General features: G+C 44.6%; 1 protein-coding gene across 2 annotated transcripts in view; it reads right to left on the bottom strand.

Annotated features, from left to right (window-relative positions):
* SPON1 (spondin 1) overlaps positions 1-23763 on the bottom strand; it is a 251520-nt gene that overhangs the window by 154168 nt on the left and 73589 nt on the right. The gene's annotated exons all lie outside the window — the stretch shown is intronic.

Below are 23763 nucleotides of genomic sequence, written 5' to 3' on the forward strand. Positions count from 1 at the left end.
ATTAGTCAAGTTTCCTATGAGTGCTGCTTTCCGAAGCATGCCTAACTGATAGAAAGAGGTTTGCATGAACAAACCATTGTGGGAGCACAGGAGAGGGTAGTTCAAAAGGTAAGGGGGAGCCCATTCTAGTGACCCTCTATACAGGGCCAGGAGATGGCACTGGGGAGCCACTGGGGGACTCTGGGATGGAGGCAGGGATGCCTTGATCAGAAGAGTCTTGGAGTAAGATGCTCTGGATTTGGGGGTTGGGGGACCATTCTGCCTTTGCTGGGACTTCCGATGGGATGCCAGGACAGGCACCTGTTCACGTTGGCTGGGAAGACAGCAGGCAGGCGGTACTATCCAGTGTGAAGAGCCCTGTAAGGGAAGCAGGGTGGGTGGGAGTTTGACAGAACACACAGGAGAATGAAATATCCTTTTTCCCCACCTCTGGAGGAGGCTTTCACATGCCTGTAAGCTGTGGCTGAGGAAACAGTGGGAACCCTTAGGGGAATCTGTTAGATCACTGGCTGGAAATTTGTCATCTGTTGGAAAAATCTTAAATAAACTCACATGGACAAAATAAATAGACTGCAGGATGTATTCCCAGTTGTAGGAGCTCTGACAGGTAGGCGATTCTGGGTAGCGAATTTCTTATTCCCTAGAATTGTCTTAAACTAAACTATCAATTGTTTTTTCAATGTCTTTTGACCCTTCACAGATTCCTCTCTCTGGCTTAATGGATTCATGGCATTTCTTAACCTTGCAAAGAGAAATATATCTAATTGTTGCGCCTGGGGTGAAGGTACTATCTCACGATACACCTTTAGGCCAAAAATCTTTTTCTTGTAAGATTACAATAGCCTGGGGTTTGATGTTCCTGAAAATTTCTTTCTTTATTTCTCCCCCCGCCCCCAATCAGCCTTAGCATGCTATTCAGCATTTCACATGATTACCGGGACTCGGGGTGTCACCAGTCAAGGGACAACTGACAGTTGCTGCTGACTCTAAGATTCTGCTGGAAAACGTCTCATACAGTCAAGCTGCTGTTCAGTGCCTGCCTCTTGTTTCCCTCCAACTTCTTCATGTCCATAAATCTGCAGCAGACTATGAGCCCCTCTAGCTCTGGGGCCGTGTGTCCTCTTCATCACTACATGCCTGCGAAGTAGCAGAGGATCGGACCGAGGCTTTTTGAACGTGGGGTTCTCAGTCTGGGCATCTGCAGACAGGTTTCAGGATGATGAGATTTTGTGTGATGTGCACGAGTGCGTATGTCTGGTGAAGACCTCACTGTTTCCCTGTGCTTCTCAAAGCGGTCCCTGATCTTGAAAAGCCTCAGAACCACTATTAGGTCTGAAATGAAGGATAGCAGATATGTGAAATCGTGTGACTGTCATTCCATTTAATAAAATCTCCAACTAAGATATATGCCTTTTTTCTTTTTTTTTTCCTAAGGATGAGGGTTAAATTTTTATTCCAAGCACCTAAAGCTTCAACTGCTCTTTCTCCAGACTATGCTCTGATCTGGAATAGAACCTGTCTTGGCTGGAAAACAAGAAACAGAAGAGCAGCATTGCTCCTGAGGCTCCCTCCCGGTGTTCCTCGTGGTCCCTGCTGCTCCGCACAGGGCACAACCTTCCCAGCCTCTCCGCTCGCTCGAGGAACTGCTGCCAACATCGCAAACACTCTCCCACCTGGCTCATCCAAGTCACTACCTTTCTAGCCGGTCCTGCTCCACCGTGGCCTCCCCTTCCTGTGGGTACCTGCAAGCCACCGCTGGCAGCACGGTTCTCCCAAATGTAAAGAAACAGTTCAAAAAAAATAAAAAATAAAAATAAAAATAAAATAAAGAAACAGTTCAGGAGACAGAGCAAGGTCTTCACGCATAGGCCACCTGCCATCCTTTCTGTTCCTCTGAGAGCCTCCCTGTCACACCGGGTTTTCTGCTGTGGAGATGGGAGCTTCTTGTATAGCAGCAGATCTCTATGTTACAGGATTCTCCTTCCTCCTCTAGGCTGGGCTAGGGACTGTGGGGGTGGGGGTGAGGGTGGTGGGGGTGGTGGTGATTATGGTTCTTAGCTAGGGATTCATGGCCCACGAGTGGGTTTCAGAAGATTCCTGAGTCCCTGAAAAGACTCTTTGCCAACTTGTAAGTACGTGCATTGTTTGGGGGAGAGATTCTATAAGAAGCGCTGCTCTAAATTTCAGAGGCATGGTTTTCATGCCTGTCAATCCCCACCCAAGTCCTACCTCCCTCCCCGCCCGAGGAAGGACACGCAAGGGAGGAGTATCTGAAGGGCTCCCCGTATAATTACTGCAGTAACCTCCTGATGTGTCTCCTCTCCTTGTCAACCCATCCAATTCACCTGCACTCGGCCAGGGGATTAACTGTCACCCCCACACACTATCACTTCCTCTCGCAGACTATTAGGCAAAGGGGCACCATGGTCCTAATTATGTCATCCCCCACCTCCGCCCTGTCCCGCTCCACCCCGGCACAGAGTCTGGCACATAGCAGGTCCTCTCTAGACAGAGGTGCCTCTCTCACTTAGAGATCAGAGTCCAAACTCTGTGGCTAAATATCCACAATCCTGAACACCAGGATGCAAGCTGCCTTCAAGGTCTGAGTCACACCACGTCCCCCCACCCTGTCCCCCTGACGCTTTCAAACTACCCGAAGAACTCAGCCCTGCCTTTTCACTGGCTGCAGAACGTGTGGCACCCAACCTCTCCTGGCTTTTGCCCATGCTACTTGATAAACCAAGAATGCACTCTCACCCCCACTCATCTGTCACCATCTCACCGCTGCCTCGGAGTCTCATTGACCAGGACTGTCAGAAGCAACCTCCTCCGGGTTTCTAGAACACCATTGATCTTTCTCGTTCATTTGGCATTTGGACACTGGACACTCGATGTTTGCTTAAACTTTAATGTCTTGTATTACAATTTAGTTTATTGTGTGTTTGTGTTTTGTACTTCTGGCTGAAATCTGAGATTTTTCAGGGATGGGGCCTTTTCGTACACCCTGGCCCCTCAACACTGAGCGTAGCGCCTTTTGCGCAAAAAGCACTGAAGGTGTGTCGATGTGTAATGTTCTCATATACTGACTTTCCCCGTTAAGTCAACTCTTTTATATTCAACACATAGTGTCGAGTGTCTACCATATGTCCACGATCTGGCAAGAAGCATAAAGTCCTTTGTATCAGCAGTGCCACCCGGAGTGCTGGGTGAACAGCAAACAGTGACTGGTCTGAGTCACGAAACATTTCCCACTGCATAAAGGCTAGTTAAGTCTGCTCTGCTTTGTTCAAGCCAGGCAGTTTGGCTGGTGGCAGCCATTGCTCTCAAAAGGAACCATTCGGGTTGAATTCAAAATCCCTTCACAATGTTGGGAATCAGCAGGATGATGGTCCATCTGCCAGGAAGAAGTTAAACCAGGGACAGAGCTTTCTTTATGGAAAAAACCACTGCACTATGCATTCCACTTTGCTCATCCTTTGAGCTGACTTTTCAAAAAAAAAGCACCCATAGGCCTTACGTTTTTGACTCACTCCAGATTTGTCCCATGTTTCTTCTTTTCAACATCTGCAGCCCTCTCGTAGCATCTGACCTCATTCTTATGTCATATGAGCTCATTAGCGGTATGCCATGGTCACCCTGGACTCCCACAGAGCTCTACAGCAACAACATGAGAACACGTGTAAGCCACACAATCTGAGCATGATCTGTCCTGTTTTCTACCTTTTTTCATGGAGAATACTTTCAGAGAGAAGTTAAAAACAGAAGTGAGAGAGGGAGGGAGGGAGAGAGGGAGGGAGGGAGGGGAGAGGAAAGAGAGAAAGCAAGACAAAGCAAGCACGCCAAGAGCTCTATTTTCCTGAAAAATAATGTGAAAGAGAATAATGCGATCTCATTTTAATGCAGAGAAGAATGCAAGTGAAAATTCTTTTTAAAAAATATACGGTCAGTTAAAAAAACTTGCATTAACTCTTGACATGAGGGACTTAAGAGTGAGCTTCTTATCCATGTTAAACAAGATACTGCAAATCTTTTCTTTCCTCAAGTAGGCAAGGAATAAATTAAAACGCAACAAATCAATAAAAATATCTATCATAAAAGTGAAAGTGTAACCACATTTACATGTTGTGTATCTTGGAGAGAGGAGGAAGTTAAGCTCGAGAGCATGTGTCCCTGGGAAATGCTAGAACCCTCACAGAGCAAGGAAAGAAGTCATAGAGGAGATGGAGAGGAAGAGAGCGAGGGAAGGGAAGGCTTCAATTTTCCCATCTCCATAAGGGAACAAGAGTAAACCCAGATGGTCGCCACCTTCAGAGGGCAGCACAACAGACATCCTCGAAGCTGGACCCTCACAGTGTGGTGAACCCACAGGTCAAACTTCTTCCAGGGTCTGTGCCCTGGTCGTGACTTCATTTTGTGTTTGCAAGTGGATGAGTTTGTGCCATCAGATTGGGATGCACATATCCCTATTTTTCTGGATGGCTCCCTGCCAATGATGTTTCTGATACAAAGATACAGTTCAAGAAAATGAACTCGCAGAATCCTTATCCTAGAAGGGTATTTGGTAATGATCTTCCAGCTAATGACACTTTGCACTGTATTTAATCCCACTGCACCCAAATGCGTCGATGTGCATAGTGTTTCTTTGGATGGATGCAGCTGGTCCTGAAAAATCTGGATTTCAACTTCCTGCTGACCTGGCTTCTTGTCTGTTCAAGCGGTCTCAGAGATGACCAGCCGTCCCTCACAGCCAGAGGTTTAATGCCACTGACTGGCCCAGTTTTGGAAGACATTGTACCAGACTGTTAGTAGAAAAAGCTTTCCATGTGTCTAGTACCCTCCCAAGGAAGGCCAACCCAGTTCTTTGATTAATAAATTGTTATGATTTGTGTAATGTATTTTGGGAAACCCACTGAACTTCAACTGACTGGGAATCAATACACGAATGAAAGGCAACCAGAGATGGGTTGGACATGAGGGAAGCTGGCAACTTCTGAGCTGCTTTCCTGCTAACTCTGCCGGGTAGGAGTTCTGCATACTGAATGGTGCAAACTGGCCTCCTCCAATTGTCTTTTTTTGGGGAAAAAAAAAAAGACAAATTAAGAGAAGATGGGTCACTTACACAGGCAATGGACAATTGTTCAGAGTGCTTTTCTGCTCCTTTCTGGAGCCTGTGGCATCATCCCACTGTGACTCAGTTACAATAGTAGCTGATGTTATGTGACTTGCCATGCTGTCCCATGCACCTATGTGTGGGTGTGATAAGTTTCCCCCCCCCCGCACTGAAGACCAGCTGTGCATGAGAAATACTACACATAAGCCAGTAGTTAGCAGCATTTCCATTTGAATCCCGTTGGGCTCTTTTGGTTGTTGTTGTCAGGGCTTATCAGCATAAAAATGAAGTTGTTTTGACTTACCACTGTCTCTCTGCTATCAGAAAACTGTTATTAGGAAAATTGCATTAATTAGCAACAGCTGAGGGGAGGACCAGCTATTTCGGAGCCGCAGCTGCAAGTCTCTTACAATCTGACTGTTGCCTAAATTTTAACAATTAACAGAATAAATAGTCTCTGAATGTATTTAATCACGTTAATTTTGTTTTCCTCTATTTATATGACTGTTTAGGAAGGGTAGTTAATCTGCATTAAATACTCTGATACCATTATCATCTTTAAATCATCCTCAGCTATACAATTCCCCTATGATTTACTGGAAGTGAGGTTTAATGATAATTTTTTTTAACTTTGGGTGGGAAAATGAATAATTAATTAAATATACCCTAACGTTTGGCATATTAGCCAAAATATTTGATTAAACTAAAAATATTGTTATTATTACTTTTTAAGTAGGCTCCATACCAAGCATGGGGCCCAATGTGGGGCATGAACTTAAGACCCTGAGATCAAGACCTGAGCGGAAATAAAAAGTCAGACGTTTAACAGACTGAATCATCCAGGCACGGCTAAAAATCTTATTTTATGGCCATGTTGGATAACAGAATTGGAAGGATGGATGGATGGATGGACAGAAGGAAGGAAAGATAAATGGAAAGAATGACAGATAAATAGGATAACAGAGAGATATATAAATACATACAGAAGGACTGGGATTTAAACCTTTAATCTCAACTAGTTCATTACTTTTCTTTATAATTACCATGAAATCAGAATGGTATAGACATGATATAATAGAAAGATCTTTCTAGTCAGATTTGATACTGGATCTACCTCTTCAGTGTGTAGTAGATGATTTACAGCTTATATCTCAGTTTGCTGCTCTATAAACTTGGGTTAGTATTCACTCTATGGGTGGCAGCTGGATGGCTCAGTCAGTTAAGCGTCTGCCTTCAGCTCAGGTCATGATCCTGGGGTCCTGGGATCCAGCTGCATGGGGCTCCCAGCGTGGCAGGAGCTCCCAGCGTAGCTTCCCCCTCTCCTTCTGCCCCCCTACCCTCACTTGTGCTCTCTCTCTCAAATAAATAAGTAAATAAATAAGATCTTTTAAAAAATATATCCACTCCATGGGGGCCCTTGTGAACATTAATGAACTAAACTAGTATGAAAAGCCCCTAGGCCGAATCTTCCTTTCTTCTTTCAACTTTAAACCTCATGTTGTTATTTCACTTAGGTATTTATGCCTTTTCTACCCAACTAAAGAGTTAATTTAAAAGTTAAACTGAATAAATTGTAAAGATCTAAATGGCTTTATTAATCGATTCACAAAACAGGCATAATCCCATCAACCAAGTAAAGGAGAGCTCCAAAGGGCTACAGAAAGACAAAGATTTTTAAGGGCAGGATGAGGAAGTAAAACAAAACAAAACAGGAAAAAAAAAGGACTGTTTCAGGTGAGGTTACCTTCATTTGGGGATAACAGGGTTTTAGTAGGTGAATTACCTTTCTTCCTTGAGGGATAAAAAGGGGCCATGGAACTGATTACCTTATTGGTGCTGAAAACTCCTGAGTGACTAGTTAGAAGTTATACTCCTTAGGAGCACCTGGGTGGCACTCAGAGGGTTGAGCGTCCGACTCTCGATTTCAGCTCAGGTCATGGGATTGAGCCCCATGTCAGGCTCTGTATTGGGTGTGGAGATTCTCTATTTCCCTATCCCTCTGCACCCCCCTCCCAAAATAGTAAAATAAAATTAAAAGTTATAGTCCCCGGGGGTTGAAACTGTAGTTAGGCTAGGTATTAAGTCTGGGTTTACTGACTTGAAGCCTTAATCTAAGTGACACCTTTTGGGGCCTATGGTTTTCTTTTTAACATCAGCCTTGGCTACTCATTAAAATCACTTGGAGGAGTTTCTAAAAAGCGTTGACACCCTGATTCCATCCCAGACCACGGGGATCAGAATTTCCAGAGCTGGGGCCAGAACACTGGTGAGTTTAAAAAGCTGCTCAGGTGATTCTAATGTACAGCCAAGATTGAAAATCAGTGGCATGGATGGCCTTGTTTCATTTTCCCAGCAAAGGAGGAGGTACTAGTATTATAACAGATGAAAAGAGCCGAGGCACTTAGGAACCAAGTATCCTTTTTTTTTTTTGAAGACTCTCATGTTTATTCTTAAAAACAAACAAACATGTGCATCAAACCTTTGATTTCTTCAACATAACTGGTTTTTCACCAACATCTTTCAGAAAAAATTACAATCCAGCAATATTTGCCTTCTTTCCTTAAACTTCGTATCCTTGGTCCATATCATCTCTTTGCTGTTCCAGTTTGAGAACTAGCTGAGATGGGGGTCCAGAAGGGTGTTAAGCAGGAAATTGGTGCAGTGCAAGAAAATGGATGATTTCAAAGTTTAAGATCAGCCCCATGGGAAACAGAGGGCACACAGTGGGGCAGGGCAGGAGGGACGAAGTATCTTGATCAAGTTTACGTAACTCAGTGAGCCAGGATTAGGAACCCAATGAGGTTGACTCCACAAACCAGAACTTTCTTCTCCCAATTCCCATGCCATAAGGAAACCCTGAGCTAAAACTACCGGCAAAAAGAGTCTGTATAGGTGTCCCCCGTACTATACAGTGACTTTGATCATCATAAAAGAGAAGATGCAAAGCACAGCAAATCATTTCTGTTTTATTTATTTATTTATAAATTTTTATTTACTTATGATAGTCACACACACACACACACACACAGAGAGAGAGAGAGGGGCAGAGACACAGGCAGAGGGAGAAGCAGGCTCCATGCACCGGGAGCCCAACGTGGGATTTGATCCCGGGTCTCCAGGATCGCACCCTGGGCCAAAGGCAGGCGCCAAACCACTGCACCACCCAGGGATCCTCTGTTTTAAAAGTGGAGACCAGGTTTCTGTCTTGACTGGTACACTTAGGGTCTGGATGATCCAGTTCAAATCACAGTACCTCTCTGAGCCTTAATTTCCTGTGATGACTATGATGCCGAGTTTTAAGAGTAGTGGGTAGGTGGTCTATAAACTGTAGACTACTTAAAAAATGCAAAGGGACACTTCCCACGCCTCAGCTCCTTATCTCCATTTTATAAGGAGGAGAACAGGCTCAGACCTGATAGAGCCAGGACTCAAAGCTTGACCTGACTGACCCCAGAGCCCATCTGCAAGGGGCAAACTCTCTAAGGCCACTTTGCAATCAGTCAAGAACCACCTTGAAAAACGTGATTAGCAATTGAATCTTGTGGTGATGGCCTGAAAGCTGTGGAAATTAGGCTTTCTGTAAAAAGCTGTTTTAGAAATAGCCAGGACAGCGGCTGCTGGGGAAGCTGGCTCTTCCCTCCCACACTCCCCCTGCCCCCAGGCGGTGACTCTGTCACTTCCTGGCTTTGTTCCAGGGGCTAAAGTGAAAATGGAAATACCGGCAGGCTTGTTCCAAATGCCAGGTTCTCAGATAAAGATTCATGTGCCAGGCCTTCAGCCTTGTTCTCTCTTCTTCCCTCCCCATACCTAGCACAAGCCTGGCACATAGTAAATGCTCACTAAATGTCTACCAAGATGAGTAACTGAGTCCAGGGTGGAAAAAGACCCACTGACCTCCCCACTTCCTGCTGAGGCCAAGTGCCACCTGCAGCACCACACACCAAGGGGCCTTATTTAGAGTTTCCATTCTGAACTGCTCACCTTCATCCAGCTTTGGTGCCCTGTTCCTCCCCTCATGACTGCCTTTCCCACTGAGAGCCTTTTGGACCTGATCCTCAGCCTTCTTCTGAGATTTGAACCTTTGTTTCTTCCCTCTGCTATGAGTTGCCCTGGGTCTGCGGCCACCCTGGAGACAGCCATCACCCCGTCCGGCCCAGGCTCCAGGCTTCCCAGGGCCCATGGCAGGTCTCCCACAACTGCTGACAGTACAGGCTGGAAGGGCAGTGATCGGGATGAGAGGGGAGTGACCCAAGTGGGTAAGATGACTGCAGTTCCCAAGCATCTGCTCCTTTTGCCCCTACAGTCAGAGAACTAGATATAAAAGGCAATCCTTGGGACCCTGGGTGGCTCAGTGGTTGGGTGTCTGCCTTTGGCTCAGGTTGTGATCCCGGGGTCCTGGGATCGAGTCCCACATTGGGCTTCCCACAGGGAGTCTGCTTCTCTCTCTGCCTATGTGTCTGCCTCTATGTGTGTCTCTCACAAATGAATAAATAAAACCTTAAAAAAAAAAAAAAAGGCAATCCTTTTTTATAAAAGACCAGTAATCCTAGTGAGAACTCAGCCTCATGAACAATCTATTCAGACACTGTGGCAGAGCAAAAGCTTGGGCCGTGGAATTGGGTTGTGTGGGGTTCAAATCTCAGCTCTCCTGCTTACCATGTTGGACTTGTGCCTCAGTTTCCTCTCTGTAAAATGGAGCAATACTGCCTTCCTCATTAGAAGATATATTAGCACGTATTTCATTTATTATTTTTTTCTGTCATTAAAAAATTAGAGCAACACTCAACTAAATGCTCCAAGGAGGGATGTTTCAGTGAAAGAAAGCATAGAGAAGAGAAGGAAAAAAAAAGTCACATTTATGGGGCACCACCTCCGCCTCAACTGCATTCTTTCTTGCTCCACCATCTGGATCCAAATGCAAGTTCTTAAATGTTCCTTGCTTTCTCCGAGCTAAGGACAGTCCCACACTGTCTCTTCTCTCTCATTCCTCTTTCGTTCATCAGTTCCCGAGCTGTGTTCTCTGGACCTTCTGCCCCACCCCAGACCAGGCTGGGTGTCCACCCACCCCAGGCCTGCACTCTTCCCAGCGTGGCCCCTTCTGTACCATGCAGTTGCTGCCCGTGGACTGGCCTGTTCCTGTCACTGTGTTCCCGAGAGGCTGTGCCCTGCTCATCCCTGCATCCTTGGTGTTGGGCATGGTGCCTGGTACAGACCTATAGCACCGTGGGATGGAATCAAGGAACAGGTGAACTTAGCCCAGCGATCAAGCCTGGTGACTCCTTGCCTATATTCTTTCTTTTTAAGATTTTATTTATTTATTGAAGGGAGAGAGGGAGGAGGAGGGAGGAGCAGAGAGCCTGATGTGGGGCTCCATCCCAGGATCCTGACCTAAACTAAAGGCAGCTGCTTAGCCGCCTGAGCCACCCAAGCACCCCCTTGCCTATATTCTTGATTGAGCGCAGCATGCTCTCATCCACATCTTAGCCCGACTTTCTGAGAGGAGGAACCAGGGAGAAAAGGGAAAAATCTAGAAGGGAAGATACAAATGCAGCTCTTCTCTTTTCCCTTCTACCCCACCACCCCTTGCCTTTGCACTGGGCCTGTTTAATTCAAACCTACTTTGACCTTAAAGAAAATTTATAAGAACAGCACAAAGAACATATCCCCCCCTTCCCACCCTCACCCCGGCCAAGCATCTGTGACTGAATAATGTCCAATCTCCTTAAGTACTTTCTTGTGTATTTTCTGCAAACAAGAATCTTCTCCTGTGTAACCACACACCGCCACCAGACACAGGAAATTAACATTAATACATCCAATCCTCAAACCCTATTCAAGTTTTGACTTAAATTGTCCCTTTATTGCCGAAAGATCTAGTTTAGAATCGCAGCATGCACTTAGATTTTATGTCTAGAACAGTTCCTCAGTCTTTCCTTGACTTTTATGACTTTGAAACTTTTGAAGATTACATGTCAGGTAATTCTATAAAATGATTGAGCTTGTCTGATGCTTCCTCAGGATTAGGTTCAGGTTATGCGTCTTTAGCGGGAATATCATTCTAGAAGTGACGCCACGTTCTTTGAATTGCATTCTATCAGGTGGCTCATGACTTAAATTTAGATTTGGCCCATCACTGGTGTCTGCTGGACTTCTCTCCTTTAATGTTCCTGTTTTGCTCTTTGCAGTTATTAAGCATTTTGAGGGCAGAGACCTTGAGATGATAGAAACACTCTGTTCCTTATCAAAGTTTCCAAATTAATTTTATTCATTCATTCATTTAAGTGGCAGATGTATTGACTTATATCAGCCCCCAGCTCTCCATTTTATTTCATGGGTTGGAATCCACTCCTCTTACAACTTGGGGGGAACTTACGGCCCACGTCTATTTGTACTTGGTCGTCTTCTTGTCTTGAAGTTAGATTTTAGTTTTTATTTTCCCTGGTCTTGAGGTTTTGAAATTTAACATGACTGTTTTGTTTTATGTTGTTCTTAACACCACTTCATGTTCTGTGTGGGAACTGGCAAGGAGCAAACAAGCAAAAGACATGGCAAGACTGAAATGTAATAGTGCTTAAAGCTTTCACCCAGGTGTCAGAACGTTCAGCTTTTGTCCTAAATGCTAGAAACCGGAATTCACCTCCAGGGATGAACTACTACCTTTGTTTTAGAAACATGTATGTGAGTTCTTCATTTTATGGCAAACGTAAAGCAATAATTACAAAAACAACACCAAGAGCCGTGTAGCCATTTATAGAGCTTATTCTATACCGATGCTGTCCTAAACACTTTCATCCTCACATCAATCCTACAAGGCAGGTACTATTATTATCTGCATTTTACAGGGGAGCTCTCTGAGGCACTGGGAGTTTAAAATGACTTGCCTAATGTCATTAGCTAAGTGGTGGAGCCAGAATTCAATTTCAGGTCACCTGACCTGTGGCTCCACCTTCGCATCTGTAATGCTGAACAAACTAGTCCAGAGAGGAGATGGGTCTGGAATTTGGGGCATCTGGGATTTGTGCAAGGGCATTCCTTTCGGGGGAGCGGGGGGAGTAAACTGGCAACTGAGGGTAGGGGGAGAGTCTGATGCTCCCCAAGCATGAGGAGCAGGGAAGCCACCTCCCCCGCCCCTGCCAAGGATGAGCTTGTGCTTCTGGGCCCTAGGAGCAGCCAAAATCTAGAAGCCAGTTATAGTTTCTCTGTGCTACACTTCCCTCCTGGCATTCCCAAGCTTTCAGCGACAGTCTTATTCATCACTGTTGCTTGGCCTTAGGTGTGATATGGAGTATTAAGTGATGGGGCTTCAAGTATGAAGCAGAGCTGGGGAGAAATTGCCTGAGGAATGGACCCACAGTCTAGCCCTAGGTAGATGGCTGGGGTGGTAAGCAGCAGCCAGGGGTTTCTGATACATGTACTAATTCCCTAAAGATCCCCATAAATCTTGGGTGTTCACCCTGGAAGAAGCCTGGTGTCTCTGTAGTTAAGGAAGAGTTAGTTCCTGATTAATACTCTTCAAATAATACGTTCTATTTAAAAAAAAAAATGTGCCCCCCTTCCATTTGGAGGAGTGAGACTGGCCCTGGGAGCCCACACCTTGATTCTGTTTAGAGTGTCCTGTTATTTTTAGCACTAGATGGATGAGGCTGTGGATCATTCTTCTTTCAAACCACAACTTGAGAGCTGGGATCCAGGACATCTGCCAAATTTTAACTTGGGGTGGGTTCTTCTTTAGCATAGCTCATGTCACAGTTGTTGACTGAGGAAGGAGGCAAGGTGTCTTCCATCTCAGCATACAAAGAAACGAGTACGGAGATATGCAGTAAGTTATTGCGTATAGGGTCCCCACTATGGGGGCATCGTCAAAGAGGTACTGAGGGCCATGGCGTGAACACACGTTGGGTACAAGGTAAGAGCCACTGAAAGCCAAACACGCAAAAGCAAAGGTAGAGAAATGAGATCCGGGAAGTAGGTTTACCTAGCAACACAGCTGGTGTGAAGGAAGATTCCTCCAAGCAACGTGGACTGGAACAGCGGGGCCTGTTCAAGTACGTTCTGACTCATCAGATTCCTACGTGGAGCCACAGATGTGTTTAATTTTATACATTGAGACCGACTTGCACACTGTGAGCATGCACGAGCCCAGCTGCCTGAGCCACATAAGCATGGTAGATAGAAGAGAGTGAGTGGGAGACCCTGGCTGCCATTCCCAGGGCTGTTTGCTCTTGCTGGTTTCCTGATTCCATGGCCACAAGACAAGACTCGGCCCTGCGGTCTTCATCTGGGGTTGGGGCCCAGTCACCCATCGCTCACCACTCCCCAATTTTTTCTGCACTCTTGAAGGCTTTTCTGGGTAGCTGGGACTTTGTTCAGAGTCTGAGTGTAATTATCACAAAACAGCCTCTGACCTCAGGGGAAAGAAAGAAAAGAAAGGACCTTGGACCACGTAGGAGATGATAGCTAACCACTCCTGCATCGAAAACTGCAATTAGAGCGAGTCTGAGGTCATCGTTCATCATGCCGATTTAGGTTTTGAAAGGAAACCAAACGACGAATATAATGATTATTTCTGTTTCTGCTTTCCTCTCTTTTTCTCCTAAAAAATTGGCAATAGCACTAAAGTCAAATTAAACATCTGTTTGAAAAATAAGCTGGAGTGCTGATGACAGCTGCCCTGGACTTACAAATGCACCACAGCTGTCAAACTCTAAATTAACAAGATTTTCATTTATGAATAGCATAAAACTAAGATATAATGGAGCTTTTTCTCCTATTTCCCTCACTTCCAGGGGCTGTTCAATGTGAAATCTTAGGGAGATGCCCAAAGAAAAATGGAGCTGAAATGGGCCTGTAATAATCAGTCACAGAAGGAGTGGGGGACAGTCTTTCTTCTTATGTAATCTCATTTCTTCACTGGCTTTATGTTGAGGGTTGTCTGTGGCAAGTAGGCTTGCAGGGAGGCTAACACACTGGGGACAAGTCTCTGATTAGTAGTTGAAAGCGAATGCGGATGGAGCTGTGGGCCTCTGTGGAGGAACGTCTCCTACGGCATTGAAGACTCTTGCTTGGGGCGCCTGGGTGGCTCAGTGGTTGAGCATCTGCCTTTGGCTCAGGGCGTGATCCCGGAGTCCCGGGATCGAGTCCCACATCAGGATCCTTGTATGGAGCTTCTCCCTCTGCCTGTGTGTCTCTGCCTCTCTCTCTGTGTGTCTCTCATGAATAAATAAATAAAATCTTAAAAAAAAAAAAAAGACTCTTGCTTTATCATTCAGCATCACCTGCATCTCTGGAGGGCTTCAGCCCCCCTTCCAGCCGCAGTCACGAATGCCCAGGTATATGACTTTGTTATGCTGCGTTCCCATGCTGGGTGCAAATGATCTAATCAAGCCATTTTGGTGACAGGGTAAAAGACGCTAACCTGTTTCACACTTACTGCATGACCCTGAAAGACCAAGTAGACATGGAACCAATTCTTGATCCTTCTCTTTGTCCTTGAGTCATCACTGTCCTTCTCTGGGATGGGGCAACACATCGATTGTGTGTACTTCTTGGTTTAAAAAAGTTTAGAGATTCAATATATGCAGGTGTGATACCATCAGGTACTTTTGCACTGTTGCCCAAATGTTCCTAGTTTTACCCTTTATTTCATATCAAAAATGCCACAGGGATAAACAATAAATAAATAAATGGAATATTACTCAGATGTATAAAGGAATGAGTACCAATAATTGCTACAGTGTGGATCAACCTCAGAAACACTATGCTTAATGAAAAAAGCCAGATGCGAAAGGCCACTTAGCATAGGATTCCATTTATCTGAAAGATCAGTAGGCAAATCCACAGAGACAGAATGCAGATTGGTGGTCGCCAGGGCTGTGGGCAGGAGAGAGGGGAGAAACTGTTTAATGGGTGAGGGGTTTTACTCTGGAGCAATGGAAATGTTTCGGGACTAGACAGAGGTGGTGCTGGCACAACACTGAATGTACTAAACGCGACTGGACTGATGCCTTTAAAATGGGCCATTTCACGTTACGTGAATTTTACCTTAACTTTTAAAAAATGTCCACGAGGTCAAAACATCATGTGTTGATCCCACCGTGACCAGCGCAGGGAATGTATTGGCAGCTCCTGCTCCACCGGCGGGGAGGACTGGAAGTGGTCTTGCTGCGCGGCCCGGGCCCTGGTGCCCAATGGGCGGGCTGTGTGCTGTCGCCCCGGCCCTCACCACGCTGGCGTGGGCTAAGAGCAGGGCTTCCGTGTTCCATCTGAGCTTTGGGCTACTGCCGTGCGGGAGCTCCCTTGCAGCCTGCACTTCCTATTTAATGCTTGCCTGTCTCTCCTCCTGGGGGCTGGATCCTGCACCTGGGACTCCAGCTGCTGAATGAAACTGCTGCCATTGGCCTGCTCTCCTGGAACCGTGCCACTGCTGGCCCTGCAGGAGCTCCTGGCATCTGGATTCCACCAATTAGATGGTAGGTCTCGGGGCATCTAAATCTTCCTAAACCAAGCACATGTTGCCCTTTTAGCCATGGGCAGCTGAGCGCTGTCCCAGAACCAGCCACTTCAACAGGCTCAGGGTTTCTCAGCTCCTTTTTTTGTCCTCTCCTTGCTTCCTCCCTTGGTTGGCACTGCTGACGTCCTGGCCAGCCACGTGGGAGAGCCACCTGGTCTTAGAACCAAGATGCTGTGGTTCTTCTCAATACCTAATGACAGAAAAATCGTGGGGGAAGCTGCATCCCAGATCCTCCTAACACTCCCAGCTTCCTCTAAATCATACACAGGCATCTCATTGGGCTTCCTCTGTTACTTCCTTCTAAGATAAAAAGGTTTGGTGAGGTCTATGAAGTTACAAAGTATAATGAATGTTCCCGAATTCCTCCTCAATACCCATCCTCTCTTCCCACCAATAAGCCCTTCTCTTGCCAGGTGCAGGGATTGTTTCCATTTTACAAATGGCAATTAGTTTCCTCCTTTAGGAAATAACATCATTCCACCCCCTACCACACACACCCCCAACAGAGAGTCCCCAACCAACTGAGGCAGAAGGCGAAGAGGAGGTGGAGGTCGGTCAAGCTCAGTCATGGTACTTCAGTGTTTAGTTAGTAACAAAGGCTTTGGCGTCAGGTGGATATGGGTTTAAGACCCAGCTTCATCACCTTGCTGCTTTATTACCCTGAATAGAAACTCTCTAAACCTTGGTTTTCTCATCAACTATCATCTCTATTTTCTCTGTAGGGAACACCCTACAGAGAAAATAGAGAAGACTCTAGAGGCTTTTATGGGAATTAAGTGAGATAAGGCATGTGGTATAACTAGCACAGTGTTTGTTGAGGCACATGAGCCACTGACATGGTCAGGCACATTACTGATGCATCAGGCACCTCTATACCCCTGGCTCTACATATCCTCCCAAGCCAACTCTGACCTCAACCACTAGGACAGCAGTGACCAGCTCTACCCTACTGTGATTGCATGACGCACACTTCATCTGCATGGTGCTCTCTTGCTTCCTATCCCCAGACTTCGCTGATCCACAGTATGGGTTCAGAATCTGATGAATGCTCAAATGTGTGTAACTCGGAAGTACACAGGGAGTTAATGCTTGTGAGGCCAACCCTGATCAATGGAGGATGAAAGCCAATGGATAATGGCTTCCCCTCTATACTTAGGTACACTGTTCTGAGACCTGTGTCATAAGGTTTTTCAAAAGGTCCTGGTGGGGATCAAACACCAGTTGCCTACAGTGATGGCCAAGTTAACACTTTGAACCATGCCTTCCTTACCGCCAACCCCCCGCCTTGAGGTCACTTTCCAAATAAACCACTTGAAGACAACCCTTTGTCTCAGCTGGGCTTTTCTGCGGACCTGGAATAGGAGTCAGCAGTTACTAAGTTTGTAGCACTGGGGTATGTGTGAGAACAGGGGTCAGTACACACTTTCTGTAAAGTGCCAGAGAAAAAATATTTTACTGTTGCAGCTTCTCAATTCTGTTAATATAGCATGAAAGCAGCCCTCAACAATACATACATGAATGGAGGTGGCTGTATTCCAAAAATTTTTATTCACAAAATCAGGCAGTGGGCTGGATTTGGCCTCCCAGCTGTGATTTGCCAAGTCCTGCACTAGGGCCAGGAAGAGGGATAAAATTGATCCTCTCCATGGGGCTCAGTCTCAGACCTAGACATGGGACTGGAAAGAACAAGTCGTGAAGGGCCTTGGACACCATGCTAACTTTACTTTTTGGCAATGGGCGACACTGCGTAAGTTCTCAGATCTTGTAGCAGCTGCAGCTAGGAATAGGTTATGAAGTTTGGCAAGAAATGTGTTGCTTCTTTTTAACATTTATGTATAACCCAGTCCTGTCACAGGGCCACCTCCTTTGTCCTCTTGGAGTGATACTCTTCATTACCAAACTTCCCACTGTGGATTGTAATCAACACGGCAAAGCTCCCTTATCTGATACCCCCCAGGCCAAGTATATTTCAGAATTCAGAATATTTTTGGACTTCGAAAGTCAATATTTAGTCAATATAGTGTAAATCCCATATATTTTGTAGTATTCCTATTAGGGTCTGGGGCAGCATCCAGCACACTAATATTTACACTAAAAGACTATAAACAACTTTAAGTCAGTTCAGAGCAGGTTCAGGCCCTAAATGAGTTAAAAAAAAAATCTTTTGGATTTTAGAGCTTTCTGGATTTTCAAATTGCAGATGAAAGATCGCGAACCTGATTGGTTTCATGCGTGTTTCTCTCCTAGACTGTGACATCCTCAAAGACAGCCTCTGAGTCCTCAGTGCCTACACACAGGAGGCGCTCAATAAATGTCACCAAGACAATGAGCAGACAGGAATGGCTGGAGCACAGGGTTTGTGGAGGCATTCAGGGCAAGAAGAGGCGGATCAGAGACTCTGGGAAAGGACATGGGGAGACTTAAATGCTCTGATTAAAATTCCTGACTTTATCTTGAAGGAGATGGAAAGCCCTGTTCAGCTTTGTTGGGTAAGTGGTGTGACTCAGCTATGTAAGAGGATAGCAAGTCTTATCCCAGAGGAAGGAGCAGAGGGTAAGGAACCAGGGTGGGCAAGTAGCTGGTTCTTGTAATACCGTGGCAAGCAGTGTCTGTGAATGATGCAATGAATACAAAGCAAGTGGTAGCCAGAAGAGACTAGATCTGGCAACTAATGGTGTCAGGGGAGAGAGAAGTCAGAGTTGAATCTGACCTAGTGGCACCCATCTGCGATGGTAGAGAACAGATCACAGACCCTGGAGCCGAGCTCTTCTGTTTAAATCTCAGCTCTGTCACATAGTCCACGACCTTGGGCAAGTTACTTACTCTATCCTGTGCCTCAGTGTCCCCTGTAGTATCTCCCTCAGGGAATGGCTATGACGATGACATCATTATTTCTAATACGTCTAGAATAGGGCTTGGCTCATGGCTGTTAGTGCTTTGCCTGTATCCTTTTTTTTTTTTTTTTTAAGATTTTATTTATTTATTCATGAGAAACACAGAGAGAGAGAGAAAGGCGAAAACACAGGCAGAGGGAGAAGCAGGCTCCATGCAGGGAGCCTGATGTGGGACTCGATCCCAGGTCTCCAGGATCAGGCCCTGGGCTGAAGGCGGCGCTAAACCGCTGAGCCACCCAGGCTTCCCTGCTTTACCTGTATCCTGTACCCAACCACAGTTTCATATGGTTGAACTCCCAAAGAGGTCACCGAATGACTATCTCTTCAGAAGCAGGAGGACCCATATCTCAGACCCTTCCAGAAGGTTATAAATGCATGTCAGAAATCCAGTAATAAATGTATATGCTAAAGGTAATAAATGTATGAAAAGAGAAGATCACTTCAGGGGACAACATTTTTGTCAGATTTAAGGAGACGAGATTTCCCTCTGGTGGGATCTGTACACATTCATTCTATTCACAGGGGCTTTTTCTTTCAATCAGTTGCTACTTTGCTATGATGTTTGCAGCATTTTTCAGCATGCCAGGGCAACTTTAAGTGCTGGGTCATTCAACTGTAGGGAGAAGGCTATAAGGAGGTCTGCCTGGAAAGCCTGTAATTTAGAACTGTTCAAATCTTTGCATCCAAATGGAAAATGGAAATGGTGTCAGGTTTGTGCCAAAAGGAAAGTCGTAATTGCTATGTGCTTCCCTTCCTGCCCTCCTGGGCAAAGGAACACGACTAACCAAGCAGGCTTCAGAGCTGTCATCTACAGACATTTAGCAGACTCTGCAGCTTAGTCTACTAGGAATATTAACCAAACACCACGACACAAATGCTCCTTTTTGCAAGCGAGGGTTCTGCAAAAAAGTCGGCATCTCCTCTTTCATCTGCCCTGAGCTTTGCTGCCAGATTTAAGTGTCCTTACTAACTTTTTAATGAACTTTCTTCCCAGCATGTCAGTCCACTGTTTAATAACCACTAATGGCTCCCTTGGTCCTCCTGAATCAAAATCAATCTCTTTATCTTGACACTGGAAGGCCTCCATGACTTAGCAATGGATTTTGGCCCCCAAAGGCCTTCTAATTCATGGAGTCTGTCTCCTGGGGCTGCCATGCTTTTTCTTAACCTCCAAACCTCACTTCAGTTGCACTAAGTCCTCCCCTTCACCCAGAATAACCTCATTCTTCTGTCCATTTATCCAAACCCTACTATAGCCTTCAAGATGTAAACCAACTTTCCGAGAAACTTTGGTGATTCCATTATTCCATTCCTCACTCTTCTCCTTTCTGACTACCCACGTTTAATTTGTCCCCAGTTCATACTTGTCTTGGGCTTGCTAACCTTTGCATATATATTTTTATTTCTACCACAACCACACTGAAAATATCTTGGGAATCAGGATCGTTGTTTAATACCCTAAGTCTTTCCCATGCTGGTAAACTCTGGGTACATGTCAGGTACACATGGAATCCTGGTTGTCCAGTTTCCCAAATGCTGTCTTCTACACAAGAAAAAGGAAACTTTCTTAGCTAGATAAAGAGTCCTTCTCGGGGTGCGTGGGTGGCTCAAATTCTTGATTTTGGCTCAGGTCATGATCTCAGGGCTGTGGGATAGGGTCTTGTGTCTGGCCCCATACTGGTCATGGAGCCTGCTTAAGATTCTCTCCTTCTCCCCCACACCACTCTCTTACCCTCACTCTTTAGGAAAAAAAAAAAAGTCCTTCTCAACTTGATTAAAGCACCAATTTGAAACCTGTACTTCATATTACACTTAAAAAGTAAAATATCAAAAAAAATTTTTAAAAAAGTAAAATATCATAGAATCCCCATTAAAATCAGAAACAAGCATGAACCCCATTTAATAGTCATCTAGAGGTGACAATAAACTAAATATGAAAAGGAAACACAAGGTATACTTATTCATAATTTCCCAAAAGAATGAAAGGACAAGCCATTAGTACTATCAAGAGAGTTGAACAATGTCCAGATTCAAACTCAGAGTACGAGAATCAGTGGCTTTCCTAAGCAAAAGCAATCGATGATTAGAAAGTATAATAGGGAAAAAAAGGGAGCCCATTCACAAAAGCACTAAAACTATAAAATATCTATGAGGAAAAAGCCACATAAGAATGTGCAATCTCAATGAAGAAATATCACAGTACTTTACCGAAGGATATAAAGATCTGAATAAATAGGGCATATTCCATATTTCTTACTGGGGAAGCATATTGTAGGGATGCTGACATTTCCCACACTAAACTATTAATTCGATGCAAGTCTATTCAAAATTCCAATATAAGTTTTATTGAACTACAACAAACTTATTCTATGATTCGTGTGGAACTATGAATCTGCCTGAATGGCTGTGAACATTTTGAACTAGAAGATTAACGAGCGAGGACTTGCTATCAAAACATAAAATAAAATTATGCTATAAAATGGTGTGGGTTTTGTGCAGGAATAGATAAAAAGACAGCAGAGCAGAACGGACCTGTGAAAAAATTTTATATTTGATGAAGTAGCATTTCAAACAATTGGGGAAAAGACAAACTATTCAATAAATGGATGTGGGACAACTAACTAGCCATTTTGAGAAATAGACATAGATTTCGATTTCCTATGTGTGCTGGATATCTTTGGTTTGCTCCTCCAGATACCTTCTCAAAAAAAAAAAAAAAAAAGCAAAAAAAAAAAAAAAAAACAAAAGAAAGGAAGAACATGGGGCTTTGGAGTTAAATGGACATGTGACTCAAGAAACTTGCCTAATTTCCCTAGGACCTCCTCTGCAAAATGGGGGTAGTTTGTTATGAAGATTAAATCTGATAAAACCTGCTAGATGTGCTGCTGAGTTACTGGTTACTGAGATAGTATTGGTTGACTTTTCTCTCTCCACTTGGCCCATGAGAATCTTGAGGGCCAAGAACTTATGTCAGTTGTCTATATATCCTGGATGCCTGTGCAAATAGAAGCTCAGTTACATTTGTTGAAAGAACCAGTGAGTGAACAAGCCACACTTGTTCACTGTTAATGGATAAACATATGTTCACATATGTTCATTGTTAACGCGTAAACAAGAGATGCCTTTCTGGCTTCTGCCAGGAAGATCAAACATTTCTGGTTTGTGAGAACAATAAGTCAAAGAAAACCAGAGATCCGAGCCAGAAGGATAAGGATTTTCAGAGCAGGGAGACTCATCACATAAATCTAAGGTTTTCCAACTTTCTTCTTTAGAGCTCCAGGCTCTGCGGAGTGACCGGACAGCCAGGGTCAAGAGTGTGGGTACCAGAAAGCTACCTGGGAACCTAGTCCCTAGGCCGAGACACAGAAAACACCAATGGACAACAGGCAGGCCACATATGGCCACAATGATAGAGCTCTGACCCCCAAACTCTGCAGCAACTGGCCTGGGAACCCAAACCACAACCCCTGTAATGTCAGTCTGGAGCATTTAGGACTTGTCAATAACCACTAGCTCCTCTAATTTTTGCTCCCACTGCCTCCTCTATTTCCAGCTCAGGACCAATAAGAGAAAGCCAAATCAATTATATAAGATGTTCCACTTTTAGTTAGCCTCTTTCCAGCTTCCCCACACTAATACCACCTTCTAATCAGAACATACCTATAGTCTGCCCTTTCTTCCCGAAAAAGCTTTCCCACTTCTCTGCTTGTCTTGGAGTCCCTGCCAAATGCTAGCGATGGCAGCTGACTCCCTTGCTATATAGCAAGCACTCGATTAATAGCCCTGGTTTGTTCTTGTTTCAGCGGCCTTTATTTCCACAGGCCTTCTCCCATATTTCAGCTAGATTCATGTTATATGCTGGAGTTTATATATAAGGTTTCAATTTTTTAAAGTTCTACTGCTAATCCTTTTTTTTAAAAATAAATTTATTTTTTATTGGTGTTCAATTTGCCAGCATATAGAATAACACCCAGTGCTCATCCCATCAAGTGCCCACCTCAGTGTCCGTCACCCAGTCACCCCCACCCCCCGCCCACCTCCCCTTCCACCACCTCTAGTTCGTTTCCCAGAGTTAGGAGTCTTTCATGTTCTGTCTCCCTTTCTGATATTTCCCACTTATTTTTTCTCCTTTCCCCTTTATTCCCTTTCACTATTTTTTATATTCCCCAAATGAATGAGACCATATAATGTTTGTCCTTCTCCGATTGACTCATTTCACTCAGCATAATACTCTCTAGTTCCATCCACGTTGAAGCAAATGGTGGGTATTTGTCATTTCTAATGGCTGAGTAATATTCCATTGTATACATAAACCACATCTTCTTTATCCATTTTTTGAACAAGATTCACTAGTACAGATTGATGCCAGGAGATAAACTACTCAAGGAATCAAGTAAGCAGGCTCAGCTTGCATCAAACTAAGAAACAAGTGATATATAGACAGTGGCAGGAAAGGGAGGCCAGACAAAGACAGGGCTGGGCCTGAATAATGGACAGAGGCTTCCAGAGACTTCTGTGGGCTATTTTTCTATAAGCCAGACACAGCTGAGTCCAGGGACTGGACTACCTCTTTGGAATGCCGCCTTACTAGCCCCTCCTCAGAGGTGGGCTGGAGTTAACTACAGTTCTAAGATTGTTGAAATGTCCACCTGCTGGGGGTGCAAACAAATGAACCAAATATAGAAATCAGGCCCTAGGGGACTCACATAAGAGGAAGATGCTTGGAAAGGTCCCAATGCCTTACCTCCATGGGAAAATGGCTGCTTGGATGCTGGGATTGGAGCCTTGTCCATCTACCTATGACAGTTTGCCTGTCTTAAATCCTAAAATTCCCAGTATCGCTCTATACGGTCTTTAAATCTATTTAAAATAGGTTATGGCTTGTATTTCCCAAACTGGTGAATGTTAATAATATATGTCACAGGAAAAAAGAAGTCAAATAAGGTTGGGGAATGCTGGTGAAACCAAGTTAAACAGCTTTCATTTTAGTAGGACTTTGCAAAACTAAATCTGCTAATATATGTGGGGAATCTGCAAGAAGGGGATACAGTCTACAGCATTTTCCAAACTTAGAAATTGGTTTCCTGCCCACCTATTTACATCTCCCTGAACATCATCCTATGGCAAACCACTTGGAGACGTGGGATTGAGATAATGCTACCTTCCATAGAAAAAATATTACTTGGTTAACACCTCTTAAAAAAAAAAAAAGATTTTATCATTTATTTGAGAGGGAAAGAGTGTGCAAG

This window comes from Canis aureus, chromosome 23, assembly GCF_053574225.1.
Source record: "Canis aureus isolate CA01 chromosome 23, VMU_Caureus_v.1.0, whole genome shotgun sequence".
In the NCBI taxonomy this organism is placed as follows: domain Eukaryota; kingdom Metazoa; phylum Chordata; class Mammalia; order Carnivora; family Canidae; genus Canis; species Canis aureus.